The sequence below is a fragment of the Stegostoma tigrinum genome, chromosome 25, assembly GCF_030684315.1.
Source record: "Stegostoma tigrinum isolate sSteTig4 chromosome 25, sSteTig4.hap1, whole genome shotgun sequence".
Taxonomy (NCBI): domain Eukaryota; kingdom Metazoa; phylum Chordata; class Chondrichthyes; order Orectolobiformes; family Stegostomatidae; genus Stegostoma; species Stegostoma tigrinum.
The window spans coordinates 3,727,937-3,744,967 of record NC_081378.1 but is presented as its reverse complement, the minus strand read 5'-3'; the positions used below and the strand labels follow the sequence as shown (position 1 = coordinate 3,744,967).

Genomic DNA, 17,031 nt, shown 5'->3' with positions numbered 1-17,031 from the left:
AGCTGCAAATGAACCCAACTGCACCAACAACAGGCTCACAGCAGGTCACATGGTGATGGGAAATGTCACTGGATAGTAACCCAGGCCAACATTCTGGAGCCAGGAACTGACATCCCACAGTGAGACTGATAGCTCCTGTCAGTAAATGGTGACCAGGACAAGTACTACCAATTGTGTAAAGCTCCCCGCCTGCTTCATTAATGTCCTTCAGGAGGTGGTGATTGGCTTCCTTACCTGGTCTGACTGACATTAACAGTGCAGTCAAAAATCAACACCATGCTGTCTGAGGAATTCTTACCAAGTCACCCCAGTGTGAGACACATCTGATGGACTTAATTACCACAATCCTCCTTTATGAGTGGCAGTTGCAGGGTCCATTTGGTCTGGTATGGAGAGAACCCAATGGGTACTCCAGTAAGAGACTCCTGCCTTAAGCAGGATGTGGTTTATTTCAGGCTCAGTGAAGTACAAGTCATATCAGAATGACTAAGGGAAATCGCGACAGAAAGTTCTTCTTCAGACTCCAAAAGCTTGCAATTTCAAATAAACCCATTGGACAATAACCCGGTATTGAGAGACTTCAGATTTTCTTTTAACTTGGGTTAATCAGTCAGGTAAATTGCAGACTTTGAACGGTTTTATTAAATCTTTTCACATATATCACGACTCTGGGAAGAGACAGGCTTGATTTCAATGGTGTTTCCCAGGGAGTTGTGACAGCAGAGAGGAGGGAAAGGATGAGAAAATGGAACTAACTGAACTGCTTTTAACAAAATCAACTTTGATGGGCTGAATGGTCTTCTTCAATGCCATATTCTAATCTGCAAATGCAGCTAAAGTTTCAGGTTTACCGGAGCACAAGTGCACTACTAGTCTGGAGCAGAATCCAATGCTGCTAATCCATCAGTTTGAGGATGCCATCTTATCTTTTTTCTGACTGGGACCTCATGTACCAGAAAGACTGATTCTTGAGCAAATAGGGCAGGACATCCCAAACGGGCCAAGACTCGCTCAGCAGGATTTGCTTCCTTTCTGTCTCTGTGCCACCTCATTGTTGTAGGGTTTGCACTCGGAGTGATGCAGCTCAATGGTCAAGTCTTTTCCACTTCAAATATTGGCTCCCCACAGTCATTACTGTTAATGCTGCAGCACAGAAGGAATTGCTAAACGCTTTTGACATTCCCCTGAAACATTAGCTATCTGAAACTAGGGCAACTCTTGTTTGCCTTCCCATGCCCAGAGTCTAATCTACTTTATGTGGAGCTGGATTTGAGATGGACACTCATTTGTATGATGGTCTGGGAAGACTGGCTGGAGAATGCAACGAGGCATCGCTGAAGGAATTTCTCGTGTGCCCCGATGTGTCACTGAGACATAACCCAGGACAGCAGTGTGCTCATGGAGCTGCTCTGTGATCTGGGACTTTGGTCCCATGGTGCTGGCCTGTGTTCTCCAACATTCACTGTCAGTTTGTAAACAGCTGAGCTGGTCCTGGATTCCGTCAGCAATTATGGCTTTTTGAGACAGTGGACTGCCAAAGTGTACAAAATGCTCAAATCTCTCCTTCAGTACATACAGGAGGTAGGATATTACACTGACAAGGTGTGACATACAGAGAGTCCCAGATTTACAAACTTCAGACTCAAATGCTCACACTTACAAACACAATTCCATATGGGGCATAACTTTAAAAGACCCAACATTTGAACATTTCCTGCCAGGATTTGATTTAGGATCATCATCACGCATACTTGAGATACATGGAAAAGTATTGTTTTTGTGGGCTACCCTGGCAGATCATACCATACATAAACACATCAGGGTAATAGAACAGAGTGCAGCTACAGAGAAAGATCCACGCTAATATGAGAGGTCCATACACAAGTCCGAGAACAGTGGAGAAGGAGCTGTTCCTAAATCTACCAGTGTTTTGTTTTCAAATTTTTGTAACTTCTGCCCAATGCAAGAGGGTGGAACAAAGTACAACTGGGGTGGGGGGGGAAGGGGGGGAGGGGGTCTTAGTGAAATTAAACAATGTTATTTGCATACACTAACTCTGAGTTTAGCCTAGTTCCAATGTTATTGTCTGTGTATTTCATTCTTGTTGTTGTCGTCAATTGATTGTCACCAGCACAGAATCTTTTATAAACACCTGCTCCTTTTAGAGCAGGTATCAATAATTCCAGTCAAGGATTACTATAAATGTTAATCAATGATCTGTGGAAATCATCCTTAGGATAATCTCCAACGTCAATATTAATCTTGACAGGCAATCCATTCTAATAGAACTATGTAAACTGTATGTTATAATTAAAACAAGAAAGATAAAGAAAACATAGATGTGCGAGGACAACATTAAAGACTAAATAATCTCTTCTGATACTTTGGTTTCAGGCAGTGTGAAGCTTGAAATCAACTTTCTGCTAGCTACACTAACATCAAGCAAGATGGTTGAGATTGTTGGAGGTCAATTATCTGAACTCCAGGGCATGGTCCCAGGGTAAAACATTTTCAGCTGCCTTCCTCTGGCCATGTGCTGGACGACCTGTCCAGCATTCATACTTGGCTCGATAAGTGCACAATAACATTCACACCACACAAGGGTCAGAAAGTGGCCAGCTACAACATGAGAAAATCTCCACTTGATTAACATTGCTAAACACCCCACTGTCAACACCCTTGGGTTGATACACCCCACTGTCCACTCCCTGGGGATCAAAAAAGGTGGCCAGAAATGTAGCTCAATCTAGTATGTACATGTTGTTGCTACAAGAGCAGGTCAGAGGCTGAGAATTCAGAGTTGAGTGCAAGGCACATGTGAAGAGTGGAGATTAAATACTCTCCATTCTCCCTGTAACTATGGGAGTGTGATGGAATACTCCCCACTTATCCGGAATGAAGCAGCTCCAACAACACAAGCAGCTCAAAACCATCCATGACAATGCAGTCCATCTGATAGGCGTCACATCCACGTACTTCAACATTCACACCCTCTACCAATGAAACAGTTGATGCTGTGTGCATCATCGATAAGATGCAGTGCACAACGCACCAAAAATTCCTTTGACAGCACCTTCAAAACCTGCAACTTGTAGCCCCTAGAAGGACATGGGCAGCAGATACATGGCAACACCTGCCACTTCAAGTTCCCCTCCAACCCACTCAACATCCTGAGTCACAATGCCTTCACTGTTACCGCATCTTTATAAAACAACTGCATTCAAAGTATTAATGATCTTCTAATTGGTGTATATTGGTTTGAATAGGGAAAGTGATGGCCTCGTGGTATTATTGCTGGACTGTTAATCCAGAGACCCCTACAATGTTTTGTGGGCCTGGGTTCGAATCCTGCCACGGCAGATTGTGGAACGTGAATTCAATAAAATATTGGGAATTAAGAATCTAATGATGACCATGAGTCCACTGTTGATTGTCAGAAAAACCCATCTGGTTCACTAACGTCCTTTAGGGAATGAAACGGTCATCCTTACCTGGTCTGGCCTAGCCTACATGTGACACCAGACCCACAGTGTGGTTGACTCTGATCTGCCCTCTGGGCAATTAGGGCTGGGGATTAAACGCTGCCTGGCCAGCAATGCCCTCATCCCATTAATGAATAAAAAAAGGAAGTTAAAAGTTGAGGTTTGATTTCTGCACTACCCAAAGCTAAGCATCTAATGGTTTTGTGCTATCTTATTTGTCTAGTAAAATGATTAAGGTCATGAGTATAATCTGTAAAGGGCAATCCTGAACATTGTTAAAACTTTGATCATCCTACTATTATCTAGCCAAACCCTGTGAGTTCCATAAACAACTCCACTTGTACTTAATTGCTACTGTAAGTTTTAATAGTGCTTTTACCAATTAATAGGGTATAGAGATCAGATTGCTGACAGATTGGACTATAATATAAAGCATTGGCAGCTGCTTTTAAATTGCATTACTGTTAATTTACATTAAAACATAATCAATTCCCTTTGATAAATGTGCATCATTATTGTGCAGTACATCATTTTTAAATGCGTCTTTGCCCAAACTAATTAGACGTTCAACTCAAAACAAAAACAAATTACTGGAGAAACTCAGCGGGTCTGGCAGCATCTGTGGAGAAGGAAACAGAGTTAATGTTTCAAGCCCAGTTCAGATGAAGAGTCAATGGACTAGAAACTTTTATCTCGCTCTCTTCAAAGATACTGCCAGACCTGCTGAGTTTCTCCAGCAATTTGTTTTCGTTTCAAATCTTCATCTCTGGTTAAATATTGCACATCATTCTCAGCAAAAGTTATAATGCTGTCTGTAATTGAATTTTTGCACTGCATCCAAAACATTTCAACATCAAATTACAGATTGTAAACCATATGACCAATGAAGAAGGATTCTGACATTGCAAAGTTCAGAGAACAGTGACAAAACCAGAGTCCACTCAGGCTGGCCAGTCCATACTAGCTCTCCATTACAGGAATTTAGCATGCCCCATTGCCTCACCCTCTCTCCAGAACCCTTCAAATTGTTTCCATTCAGGCACATATCTAATTCCTCCTCAAAAACCTCGACTGATTCTGTCTCTACCAAACTCTAAGGCAGCAAATTCCAGATCTAGACCACTGACTGCCGACAAGCTCTCCTACATCAGGTCTTCAGTTCTTTTGCCAACTAACTTTAATCTCAGAGCTCTGGTCCTTTCCCACAATGGGAACGACTTCAGTCTCTCGCCTGTGCCTAAAACCCTCATGGTTTTGAATACATTTGTCCCAAACCACCCCTCACCTCGCTCTCCCCAGGGAGAATAGTCCCACTTTCACCAACTTATCCACGTCACTGAATTCTATCATCCATGGAACCAACCTCACGAATCCTTCGCGAAAGCCTTAGCATTTCCCTAAAGGCTGACACCCATAACTGGGCAGATTCCTTCTACTGAGGCTGACCCAGTATTTAGCGAAGAGTCACCTTAATTCAAAAGATTTGGTACTCTATGCTGCCAATTATAAAGCCCAGAATCTTGTTTCCCATCTTAACTGCTCTGCTATCATCAACAACCTGTGAGCATATTTACTAGGGAATCTGTGTCTCCGCATCCCCTTTAGTACTCTACTGTGCTATCATAGAATTCCTACAGTTTGGAAACAGGCCATTCAGCCCAACAGGTCCACACTGCCCCTCTAAAGAGCATTCCACTCAGACCCATTCCCGTACCCCTGTACTTCCCTCGTCTAACCCACCCAACCTAAACATCCCTGGGCACTAGAGCCTAGCCAATCCAGCTACCCTGCACATTTTTTGGACTGCGGGAAGAAGCCGGAGCACTTGGAGGAAACCCACACAGACACATGCAAACTCCACACAGATAGTCACCCAAGGCTGGAATCGAACCCAGGTCCCTGGGGCCATGAGGCAGCAGTGCCAACCACTACGTACCACCCATTCTGCTGTTATTGTATCAAGGCTTGAATGGATATGCCTCATTTAATTTAAGATGGTTATGAGATCATGATATGTTTGGGCAGAGATCCTCACTTAGTGACTCCCTGCTCGGTGCAAAGGGGTTGTGTACTTTGTTCAGTCAAATTACTAATGTACGTGTAGTACGACAGTAATAGTCAGGAAGCATAAAACCCCAGGTTATGTGCACATCTCGGGTATTATAACAGAGTAACTAGTTGGTGTTGTTAATACAACATTTATTATCACAAAAACTAGGTGTATGTGTAGACCTATAGGGAAGCAGTCAGACCACAGACTGGCATTGATGTCTGAGCTGTGAAACTATGCAGCAGGAACTGGGTACCAGTAGGAATCTGCATGGAAAACAACAAAACGCTGGAGATTACAGCAGGTCAGGCAACATCCATGGAGAGAGAGCAAGCTAACATTGTAAGTCTAGATGGCACTTCATCAGACATGAAGTGTAGTGCAAAAGGGGCAGTATTTATGTGATTAGTGGAGGGTGGTGCTGAGAGTGCTGGGAGAAAGGGGAACATTGATAGTGTACATTAAGTGATCAGAATGTCAGAACAGCAGAACTAGGCACCAGTGTTAGCGAGTGGCAGCTAGTTGATCCTAGAGGTCAAGGTAGTTGGGGTATATGTGAAGAGTTCTTTTCCTAAGAAAGACCATTGACCTGAAGTTCAGAGCTGAAGTTTACAGCAGCAAACATGACTGAAAACTGGGGCAGAGCATCACAACCAAAGAACAGCTGAGTACAATCTCTCTCTCAAAAGAAAAACAAGTGGACGCGGTGTCAGATTTTAAAAATGGCAGTTTACAAGAGGCCCAGGACAGCTCCAATGTGACAAAGTAATCCTAGAACAAAGTACAGCACAAGCATTTGAAAAATAATTCTAAAATTACCCTTAAGGTTTTACATGTGCACATTCGCCGATGTATTCTGCCTTTTTATTTTACTCAAAAACATTGCAAAAGCAGAGTAAACACACCTGACTTCAGTCTGACACTTTCATGACTTGAGTACAACTTGCAGGCAATGCCCAGCTACTGCTTCCAGAAAAGAAATGCTAACCTCTAACGCACCAAAAAGACAGAACAAACAAAAACTTCTGAAAAAACATTACATCACAATACAAATTTTGTTATACTGGCATTTCAGAATATAGAACCATAAAAAATGAAAATGGAAAGCAAACATTTGAGCATGGATTGTCACTCCACTGGCATGCTGTCAGAATTGCAGTTATACAAAGAATAGATCAATCTTCACTTCCTCGGCCAACAGATCGCTATTAAAAAGTAAGGTAGTCAGATTTCCTAAGTACTTTGGGAAATGAAGGATTAAGAAAAGTCAAATCCACTGGTATTTTTACTGATTTCCATAAAGATTCTGACAGAACTTGCCAGATTTTAGAATATCAATTTAACGTTTGAGTCAATATCAGGAGGCACAGCCTCCAGGTTGTGATACTAACATCAGCCAAATTCAACAATTAAACAAAATATACACAAATTGCAATGAAAAGGTACAGAAATGAGACTTCTGGAACTGGTCCACTTTTCTACAACAAAAAGCCTAAGAAATAGGAACCAGTAGGCCATTTGGCCCCTTGAGCCTGTCCCACTATACAATAGGATCATGGCTGCTCTGACATTCCTCACATCCACTTTCTGGTCCTTCCCCCATTAAATACTCCAGAAAATAGGTATAGGAGTGGGTGGTTAGTGCAGACAGCTGGTTTGTGATACAGACCGACGCCAACAGCATGGGTTCAATTCCAGTAATGGCTGAGGTTACCATGAAGGCCCCAGCTTCTCAACCTCTCCCTTCACCAGAGGCATGCTGACCCTCAGGTTAAACTACCAGGTGTCATCTCTCTCGAATGAGAGAGCGGCCCTCTGCGACAATTAATATCAGTGCAATGCCAGAAGAACAAAACTTTGAAGCAGAAAATTGGAAAGCAGTATGCTTATGGGTTTCAATCTACAATAACCATTGGACAGGGTTCAGTACAGCATCCACTGTACGATTTGTGGATTGTCTCATGCACCAAGACAATGTCCAGCAGTTTGTGACAAATGGAATGCTCCACAATGCAGTACTGGGCAGGAATATGCCAGAAATCTAATTGCCTAGAACAACCCAAGATGCAACACAATGTCCCACAGCAGCATGACAGCAAGGACCAATCCCAGTTTACAGAAAAATCAACATTTGAGACTCGTTCCGAGCCAAGGGACTACTGATACTTCCCATGTCCAAGGACATAACTGCATTATAGTGCCAATTTCATTAAACCCCCTTTTGTAGGGCATTTCATAGATTCCAAGATAGCAACAGCTGCTGACACATGCTGCCAAAGTTAGGCTATTCAGGATTCCTCAAAAAATCGTGTCTGACAATTATCTGCAGTTCACGTGCATACCTTCCAAGGCAGGCAGGAAATGGAGCATTTATCATTTGACCTATTCTCCTCGCTATGTTCAGGATATGGGGAAAACTATTTAGGACTAAGAGGAGGAGAAATTTCCTCATCCAGAAGGTGGTGATCCTGTGGAACTCACTACCGCAGAAAGCAATAGAGGCCAAAATATTGTACGGCTTCAAGAAGGAGTTGAACATAGTACTTGGGGCTGAAGGGATTAAAAAAATGAGTATGGGAGAGGAGCAGGAACAGGCATAGCCATAACCAATAGCAGAACAGGCTTGAAAGGCTGAATGGCCTACTCCAACTCCTATTCTGTTTGTGTCTGCAAGCTCAGAGAATGCAGAGTTTGTAAAGTAAAAACCATGATGGTCAAGAGTAAAGCGAACTTGCCAAGATTTCTGGACAGCAATGTTCAATTTGTCCCTGAAGGCAATGGTTTCCCTTTAACAGCAGCTCTCATGTTTGGCCGAGAGATCCACACAGTTCTCCTCTTCCACACTGACTACCCAGCCAGGTGTGTACCAGGTTCAAAAAAAAAGAAGGCAGCACAGGAGTATGATCAACGAACACATGGTCAGTGATTCAAACTAGAACCACGACAGTGCCTACAAGCTTGAGATTTTTCAGATCAATACAGGGGTCCATGGGGCAAGTACAGCCCAGGTCACACATGTTGCAATGGGAAATAGTCAAAACCTGGAAAGAAATTAGCAACATATTCGAACTGCAAATCATCACACGCCCATCAGGCTGGATGGTAGCTCCATTCTGAAAGTATCATGGCAGACAACATTCACACAGCTTCATGGCAAATCATTAACACCCAGCAGCACTGCACAGGGTGACACTACAGAGCTACAATGTGAAATCTGGATAAAGACTGGACCTGATCATGTTGCATATCCATTAAAGCATTATTTTATGGTGTAGAGATAACAGCATGGGTTCTATTCCCACACCAGCTGAGTTACCATGAACGACCCTAATTCTCAACCTCTCCCATCACCTGAGGCATGGTACCTGTAAATATTTTTAGAGTGGGGCTGGGGAGATTCCTGACAAACAAAAGAAGGGTGAAAGATTATCAGGGGGAGGTGGGAATATGGTCATGATATCAGCCATGGAGCAGACCTGAGGGGCTGAATGGCCTACACTGTACAAAAGTTGTATATTTATATTACAGCAAACCACAAGGAGCAAATGCCAACAGCTTCAGGAAGAGCTCTTCGATTATTAATTGGCATTTTATTTAAATGCATCAGTCACGGTGCCTGAGAAAGTAAAATCAATCAGATTTTCATCAGCAGAGGTATTTGAAACCATGGCAAAACCACAAGGACATAACCCACCCCTTCTCTTCCTCTGGGAGCTGGAAAACTGGGCAGGACAAGGCAGCAACCAAATATTGTTGACACCCAGAGGTGCTTTCATCAAGTCCTTCAACAGGGTATTCACACTGAAGGTCTGTCTCCATAACTATTTTAAAATTATTATAACTGTGGTCTCTGGTCCGCAAGTGCTCCCCCACAGTCACCTGTCCTGGCCTATTGGCTCTCTCCACAGGCATGGTGGAGCTCGAGAATTACCTGCATTAGTTGTGTCAGCATCAGAGACTCACACCCAGACTCTGCCAAAAACTACAAGGACAGAAGACAGTGTGAAGTTGACAAAGTCACCCGTTATTGTGATGGTGACTGGGCAGGATACTGATTTTCTTTGATTAGTGAGGCCTGGAATTCTGCTGCAGTAACTCACTTCCTAACTCTCCAAAACCTGTCCACGCTTGTCTCTTATTGGAGTTGGCCAACCTAACCACTGCCCCTTGACATTCAATGGCATTACCATTACCAAATCCTCCACTGCTTGGAATTACCACTGACCAAAGCTCAACTGGACTCACCACAAACAGCGCCGACAAGAGCAGGCCAGAAGCTGGGAATACTGTGGCGAGTAACTCACCTCCTGATTCCCCAAAAGCCTTTCCACCATATACAAGGCCGAAGGCAAGAGTGTGAAAAAACACTCCCCACTTTCCTGGATGGGTGCAGCTCCGACAACACAAGAAGCTTGACACCATCCAGGATAAAGCAGCCAATTTGATTAGCATCACATCAACTAGCATGCACTCCCTCCACCACCAATGATCGATAGTAGTAGTAGTAGTGTGTACTATCTCAAAGATGCACTGCTGAAATTCACCAAGTTCCTTAGACAACACCTTCCAAACCCATGATCACTTCCACGTGGAAGGACAAGGTGAGCAGATACATGGGAACACCACCCCCTGCAAGTTCCCCTCCAAGCAACCCCATTTAGGAATATATCACTGTGCCTTCATTTTCAAAATGAAATAGGGGTCAAAATCCTGGAACTCCTTCCCTAAGGGCAATGTAGGTCAACCGACACAGCACATGGATTGCAGTGGTTCAGGGATGCAGCTCACCACCAGCTTCTCAAAAGGCAACTAAGAATAGGCAATAAATGCTGGCCAGACAGTGACCCCCACGAGCAATAATGGAGTGCCACTAGGTCTTTGACAATAAGCTAAACTGACAGTTGGAGCCTCAGTTTAATAGCTCACCTAAAAGGTACCACCTTCCACAGTCTAACACCACACTACAACATCAGCTTCATCTTCACAACATGCAGAATGTTGGAGAAACTCAGCAGGTCTCTAGATCCATCCATAGATGCTGCCAGGCCTGTTGAGTTTCTCCAGCATTCTGTTTATTTCAGATTTCCAGTATCCACAGTGCTTTGCTTTTATGTTTTTCTACTTCCTCAGGTGGGATTGTGAACCCAGGACTTTCTGGGTTAGAAGACCACAACTGCACCAACACAAAACAGGCTGGTGAGTTTGCTCCTCACTCACCTACATCTAACACTAGGCAAAGGTTGACATGTTAACACATGTCTAAAACAGAAACAAAACTCCATACTTTATAAAGTTCTCCAGCAATTCAAGAGCAGCAAGAGGTGAAGAAATCCTTGAAACCACACAAACACTATCTTTGGCTCCCTTCACCATACATGAGCAAGTTAAACGCCACATTTTCAGTCTGGCTGCTATTTTAATTCAATCCAATTCGAGAAATGACTGCCTTTGCAAACTGTCGGCCAACCCCATGGGTCCTTTGCACATCCCAAACGCTCAAAATTCATCTGTCCTTTTAAAAAAAAGGCAGAGCTGGCATCCTCAGTTAAAAGACTGCATTGCAGCACATCTCCCAAGCAGGTACAATGAATGCAACAGGTCTACACATAGCAGAGAACCAAGGGCAAGCAGTATGGATGCAGCTTGCAGACATATTCTCTCCCGAGTGCTCTGGTTTTAATTCCAAACAGCAGGATTAAAAATGCAGTTTCAACCTTCAAAATTGCAGCACCCCTCCTGCAAACTTAATTGCTTAGCATCTTGTATGTAACACACACATATTCTTTTAGAAAAACATACCTTATATTTCAGGACGGGAAAACCTCCATTTGCATTACTATTTTCATCATCTGTTCACACAGTTCCTCCTAAGAGTTTACATGATTGTAATCTGTCCCGATGAGCGTTTACACGCACACAGACAGAGAGACATAGAGACACAGGGTCTAACATTGACACTCCGCCCAAGGGGCGTGCTGTTGCGCAGCTGTCAATCACCCGCTGGTTCAAAGGCAAATCCTGCATTATCTACCGAATCCCTACTTTAATTCTTCAATATTGTGCAGCCCTAATCCTTAGATCTCAGATCCACACAACCCTGTTCAACCCTTTTACTGCAAACAGCTCCATTCTCTGCACTGTGCACCTTCTGTGCACTCAAGAACTTGCAAACAAATCTGTTCGTGGTACTGTCCAGTCCTGTGCAATTGCAAATACCTCCGTTAATTGCAGTTCCATGCAAACCGGAACTTGCACAGGCTCCGGGTCTAGGACCGAAACGTCAGCCTTCCGCCTCCTATGATAACGCTTGGCCTGCCGGGTTCATCCAGCTCTACACCTTGTTATTTCAGGTTCAATTGGTGCCAAGAGTTGGCAATCTGCCTGATTGAGATCCCATCCTATCCATCACTTTAAACGCACCTATCTCAGTAGCAGCAGGGTGTACCATCTACAGGATGCACTGCAGAAATTCCAGCACTTTGCAAACCCATTACCCCCCTACCATTTAGAAGGACAAGGGGCAGCAGATACATGGGAACATCATCTCCCGCAAGTTCTACTTCGAGCCACTCACCATCCTGACTTGGAAGTATATCGTTGTTACTGGCTCAAAGTCCTGGAATTCCCTCACTAAGTGCATTGTGAGTCAATGTACAGCACATGGACTGCAGCGGTTCAAGGCAGCAGCTCACCGCCACCTTCTCGAGGGTTACCAGGGACGGGCAATAAACGCTGGCCCAGCCAATTTGACACCTGCATCTGGTGAATGAGTAAAAAGAAATCACATCCAACAAGTGCAGCCAGAAATGTCCTGAGGAGATGCTACTGTGCAGTCCCAGCTAACCAGGGTATGTCAATACATTCTTATATTTGGAGACAGTGCAGTTTTGGGAAACCGTATCTAGTTCTACAAAAATACTGAGTATGAATTTAGGAACTTAAGAACACAGGAACAGGGGTAGACCATTCAGCCCATCAAGACTGCCATGCTATTCTGGATCATGGCTCATCATCTACCTCAATGCCAGTTATCCTGTGACATCCTTTGTCACTAGATTTTAAGAAATTTCTGTCTCGAACTTGGACAATGACTAAGTACCCATAGCCTTCTGGGAGAAGAATTCCAAAGGTTCACCAGCCTAAAGAGAAAAGCCCTAGCTCTCTCAACCTTTCCTCGTAAGGCCTTCCCTCCATTCCAGGCAACATCCTGGATATAGTGGGAAAACAGATAGGGAAGGTGGATGAAAACTATTTTCACAGGTTGGAATTAGGAAACACTCAGGCAGAGAGTGGGATAAATTTGGAACTCTCTCCCGCAAGCAGCAATTGATGTAAGATCAATTGTAATTTTAAGTCTAACTAAGTCGATAGATTTTGGTTCACCAAAGCTTTTAAGTGATAAGGAGTGAAGGCAAGTAAATGATATCAAGTCTCAGATCAGCGGTTAGCTCAATGAATATTGGAACAGACTGAAGGGCTTGAATGGCCTCCTGCTACTTACAGCCCTGTTAACAGCCAGCAGCTATATCCTGTCACAGCTGTGATGGGGAAACTGTGGGTCAGGAATTTCAAGCTCAGACTCTTTTCCACATTTCATGGGACTGACTGGAATGCTCCTATTCAAGTGGTCACCGAATGACTGAATTGCCAAAAATTGATTGGGGAACAGGATTTGGGCTACTGTGTTAATCCTTACGCTTTATCATAAGGCTCTGAAATTGGCATCTGTGTCCCCTTCCTGTGAAAGGTTTGGGGTTTCTCAACATCACCAGACTGTGGGTGACAGTAAGGGTCATAGCAACATAAGGCCATAAGAACCAGGAGCAGGAGTAGGCCATTCGGCCCTTCGACCCTGCCCCGCCATTCAATAAAATCATGGCTGATCTTTTCATGGCCTCAGTTCCACTTACCCACTCTCTCACCATAATCCTTAATTCCTTTACTGTTTAAAAAATCTAACTGTCTTTGCCTTAAAAACACTCAATGAGGTAGTCTCAATTGCTTCATTGGGCTGGGAATTCCATAACATTACTACCCTTTGGATAAAGAATTTCTTCTTCAATGTAGTCCTTAATCTGCTCCCCATAATTTTGATGCAATGCTCTTAGTTCTAGTTTCCTCCGCCAGTGGAAACAAACTCCCTCCTTCTAACTTATCTATTCCCTTCAGAATTTTATATATTTTGATAAGATCTCCCCTCATTTTTCTAAATTCCAATGAGTATAATCCTAGTCTACTTAATCTTTCCTCATAAACCAACCCTCCGTCTGGAACCAACCAAGTAAACCTCCCGTGCACCCCTCCCAGTGCAAGTACATCCTTTCTCAAGTAAGGAGGCCAAAACTGTACACAGTACTCCAGGCGTGACCTCACTAGCACACTCTACAGCTGCAGCAAAGCCTCCCTGTTTTTAAATTCCATCCCTCTAGCAATGAACAACGTTTTTTTTATTTGCCTTCTTAATTACCTCCTACACCTACAAACCAATTTTTTGTGCTTCATGCACAAAAACACCCAGGTCCCTCTGCATGGCACCATGTTGTAAATTCTTACCATTTAAATATTCCAACCAAAATGCTGTTATTCTAACCCTATATTGACCAACATTGCACCCCATCTGCCAGACCCTTGCCTATTCACTTAACCTATCTATATCCCTCTGCAGACTCTGTGTTCTCTGCACACTTTGTTCCACTTATAGAGTCATAGCCATAGAGCCTTACAGCATGGAAACAGACCCTTCAGTCCAAAAGTTCACGACAACCACATTCCCAAACTAAACTAGTCCCACTTGCCTGTGTTTGGCCCATTTCCCTTCAAAGTCTCCCTATTTGCTGTGGTGTAGTGGTCAGCACGCTGGTTTCTGAGCCCTGCGATCTGAGTTCAAGTCCGGGTGCAGCTAGTTCCTGCTCCAGTTAGGGATGAGCCTCGGGAAGTCTCGTTTTGGGGCGGCACGGTGGCTCAGTGGTTAGCACTGCAGCCTCACAGCACCAGGGACCCAGGTTCGATTCCAGCCTCGGGTAACTGTCTGTGCGGAGTTTGCACATTCTCCCTGTGTCTGTGTGGGTTTCCTCCGGGCGCTCCGGCTTCCTCCCACAGTCCAAAGATGTGCAGGCTAGGTGGATTGGCCATGCTAAATTGCCTGTAGTGTTCAGGGCTGTGTGGATTATGAAGGGTGGGTCTGGGTGGGATGCTTCAAGGGGCGGTGTGGACTTGTTGGTCCGAAGGGCCTGTTTCCACACTGTAGGGAATCTAATCTAATCTATTCATGCACTTACCCAAGAGTATTTCAAATGTTGTAATTGTACATGCATTTACTGCTTCCTCTGGCAGTTCATTCCACACATGAACCTCTCTCTGCCCAACAAAGTTGCCCCTCATGTCCTTTGCAAAATTTTCTCCCCTCTCCTTAAACATATCCCCATTACATTTGAACTCACCCACCGGAGGGAGAAGTCCCTTGCCTTTCACCTGATCTATGTCCCTCATGATTTTATAAGCCTTCATAAGGTCACCCCTCAACCTGCTACACTCCAGTAAAAAATGTCTTGGCTTATCCAGCCTGTTTTTTTATCTCAAACCCTCCATTTCTGACAACATCCTCGTAAATATTTTTGAACCCTCTTCCATTTAATAATATCCTTCCTATAGTAGGGCGACTACAACTGCACACAGTACTCCAGGAGAGGCCTCACCAACATTCTGTACACCCTCAACATGACGTCCCAACTCTTTTCCCAATGGTCTAAACAATGAAGGCAAGCATACTCAAAGCCTTCTGAACCATCCTACCTACAAGTGACTCAAACATCAAAAAATTATGAACCTGAACCCCGAGTATTCTATGAAACTACCCAAGGCCCAGCCATTGATTGTATAATTCCTGCCTTTGTTTGGTTAACCAAAATTGGTTTACCTTGCATTCATCCAAACTACATTCCATCTGATATTGAGTGAAGACTAATGGAGCGATATATCAGTAATTTTTAACATATCATGTGCCAAGGGAGTACACTTTAGTAGAAGAAGTAACATTGGATCTTTGGTTTTCAAATCTCTCTAATATTGTGGATTTTCCTTGCCTTATATGTGGAACAGTGATAGACTCTCTGATAAGAGATTTATCACTGCGATTAATCAATAATCTTTTCATCAGATATTTCTGATGAAACTCAGCAGATCTGGCTGTACCTCTGGAGAGAGAAGCACAGTTAACGTTTTGAGTCCGTATGGCTCTTTGGATTTTCTGTTTTTACTTCAGACCTCCAGTAATCTGTGTGATCTTACTTCTATCCTTTGTCATTGTATCAGGTTATAAACGGGATGGGTAAAGGAAAAATAGATGAACCTTGATCTTTTCTCACCAGCTCCAATGAAATTCCAGTCAAGAAAACAATAGCTAGAAATAATATCTGAATTTTGGGAACAAGACTCTGACTATCCAATATATCCATAGCTCTCATAATTTTGTAAACTTCTATCAGATCACCCCTCGTCTTTCGACGTACAAGTGAAAACAAATCAAGCTTGTCCAACCTCTCCTCATAACTAATACCCCCTGAACCAGCAATATCCAGGGAAACCACTTCTGCACCCTCTCCAATGCCTCCACTTGCTCCTGGTAGTGTGTGACCAGAACTGTGCACAATGTTCCAAATGTGTCCTAACTAAATTGCTATAAAACTGCAACACAACCTGCCAATTTTTATATCCTATGCTCCGACCAATGAAAGCAAGCATGCCATATGTCCTCTTGACCACCTTATCCACTTTTGTGGACCTGTAGGCGTAGACCCCTCTGAATGTTGATGCTACTAAGGGTTCTGCCATTTACTGTTTACTTCCCTAGTGCGTTAGATGCTCTAAAATGCATCACCTCACATTTGTTCAGATTAAACTCCATCTGCCATTTCTCCACCCAAGTCTCCAATTGATCTATATCCTGCTGCATCCTCTGGCATTCTTCTTCACTCTCTGCAGCTCCCCCAGTCTTTGTGTGATTCACAAACTTATTAATCAGGCCACCTACATTCTCCTCGATATCATTTACATATATTACAAACAACAAGGACCTCAGCACTGATCCCTGTGGAGCATGATCAGTCACAGATCTCCCGTCAGAAAAACATTCTTCTACCAGTACTCTCTGTCTTCCGTGAATAAGCCAGTTTTGTATCCATTTTAACAGCTCACCACAGATCCCATGTGATTTCAATTTTGTATCAGCCCCCATGAGGGTAGAAGCCCTTGTCAAAGGTCTTGCTAAAGTCCATTTAGACAATATTAATCACCCTACTCTCATCAATCATCTTTGCCACTTCCTCAAAAAACTCAATTAAGTTCATGAGGCATGACTTTCCTCCAGAAAACCATGCAAGTCCATATTTTTTCAAATGTGAGTAAATCCTATCCCTGGTAATTTCACTACCTCTGTCGTAAGGCTTACTGGTCTGTAATTTCCCAGATTATCCTGTTGCCCTTCTTAAACAAAACAAATAT

General features: G+C 43.5%; 1 protein-coding gene across 2 annotated transcripts in view; it reads right to left on the bottom strand.

Annotated features, from left to right (window-relative positions):
* Nucleotides 1-11,483, bottom strand: part of frmd4a (FERM domain containing 4A) — a 702,228-nt gene extending 690,745 nt beyond the window's left edge. For both annotated transcript variants that reach the window (XM_048553974.1, XM_048553978.1), the window contains exon 1: nucleotides 11,332-11,483. The gene's annotated coding sequence lies outside the window, so the exon portion shown is untranslated. The remainder of the gene's footprint in view (nucleotides 1-11,331) is intronic.
* Between the last annotated feature and the right edge of the window lie 5,548 nt (nucleotides 11,484-17,031).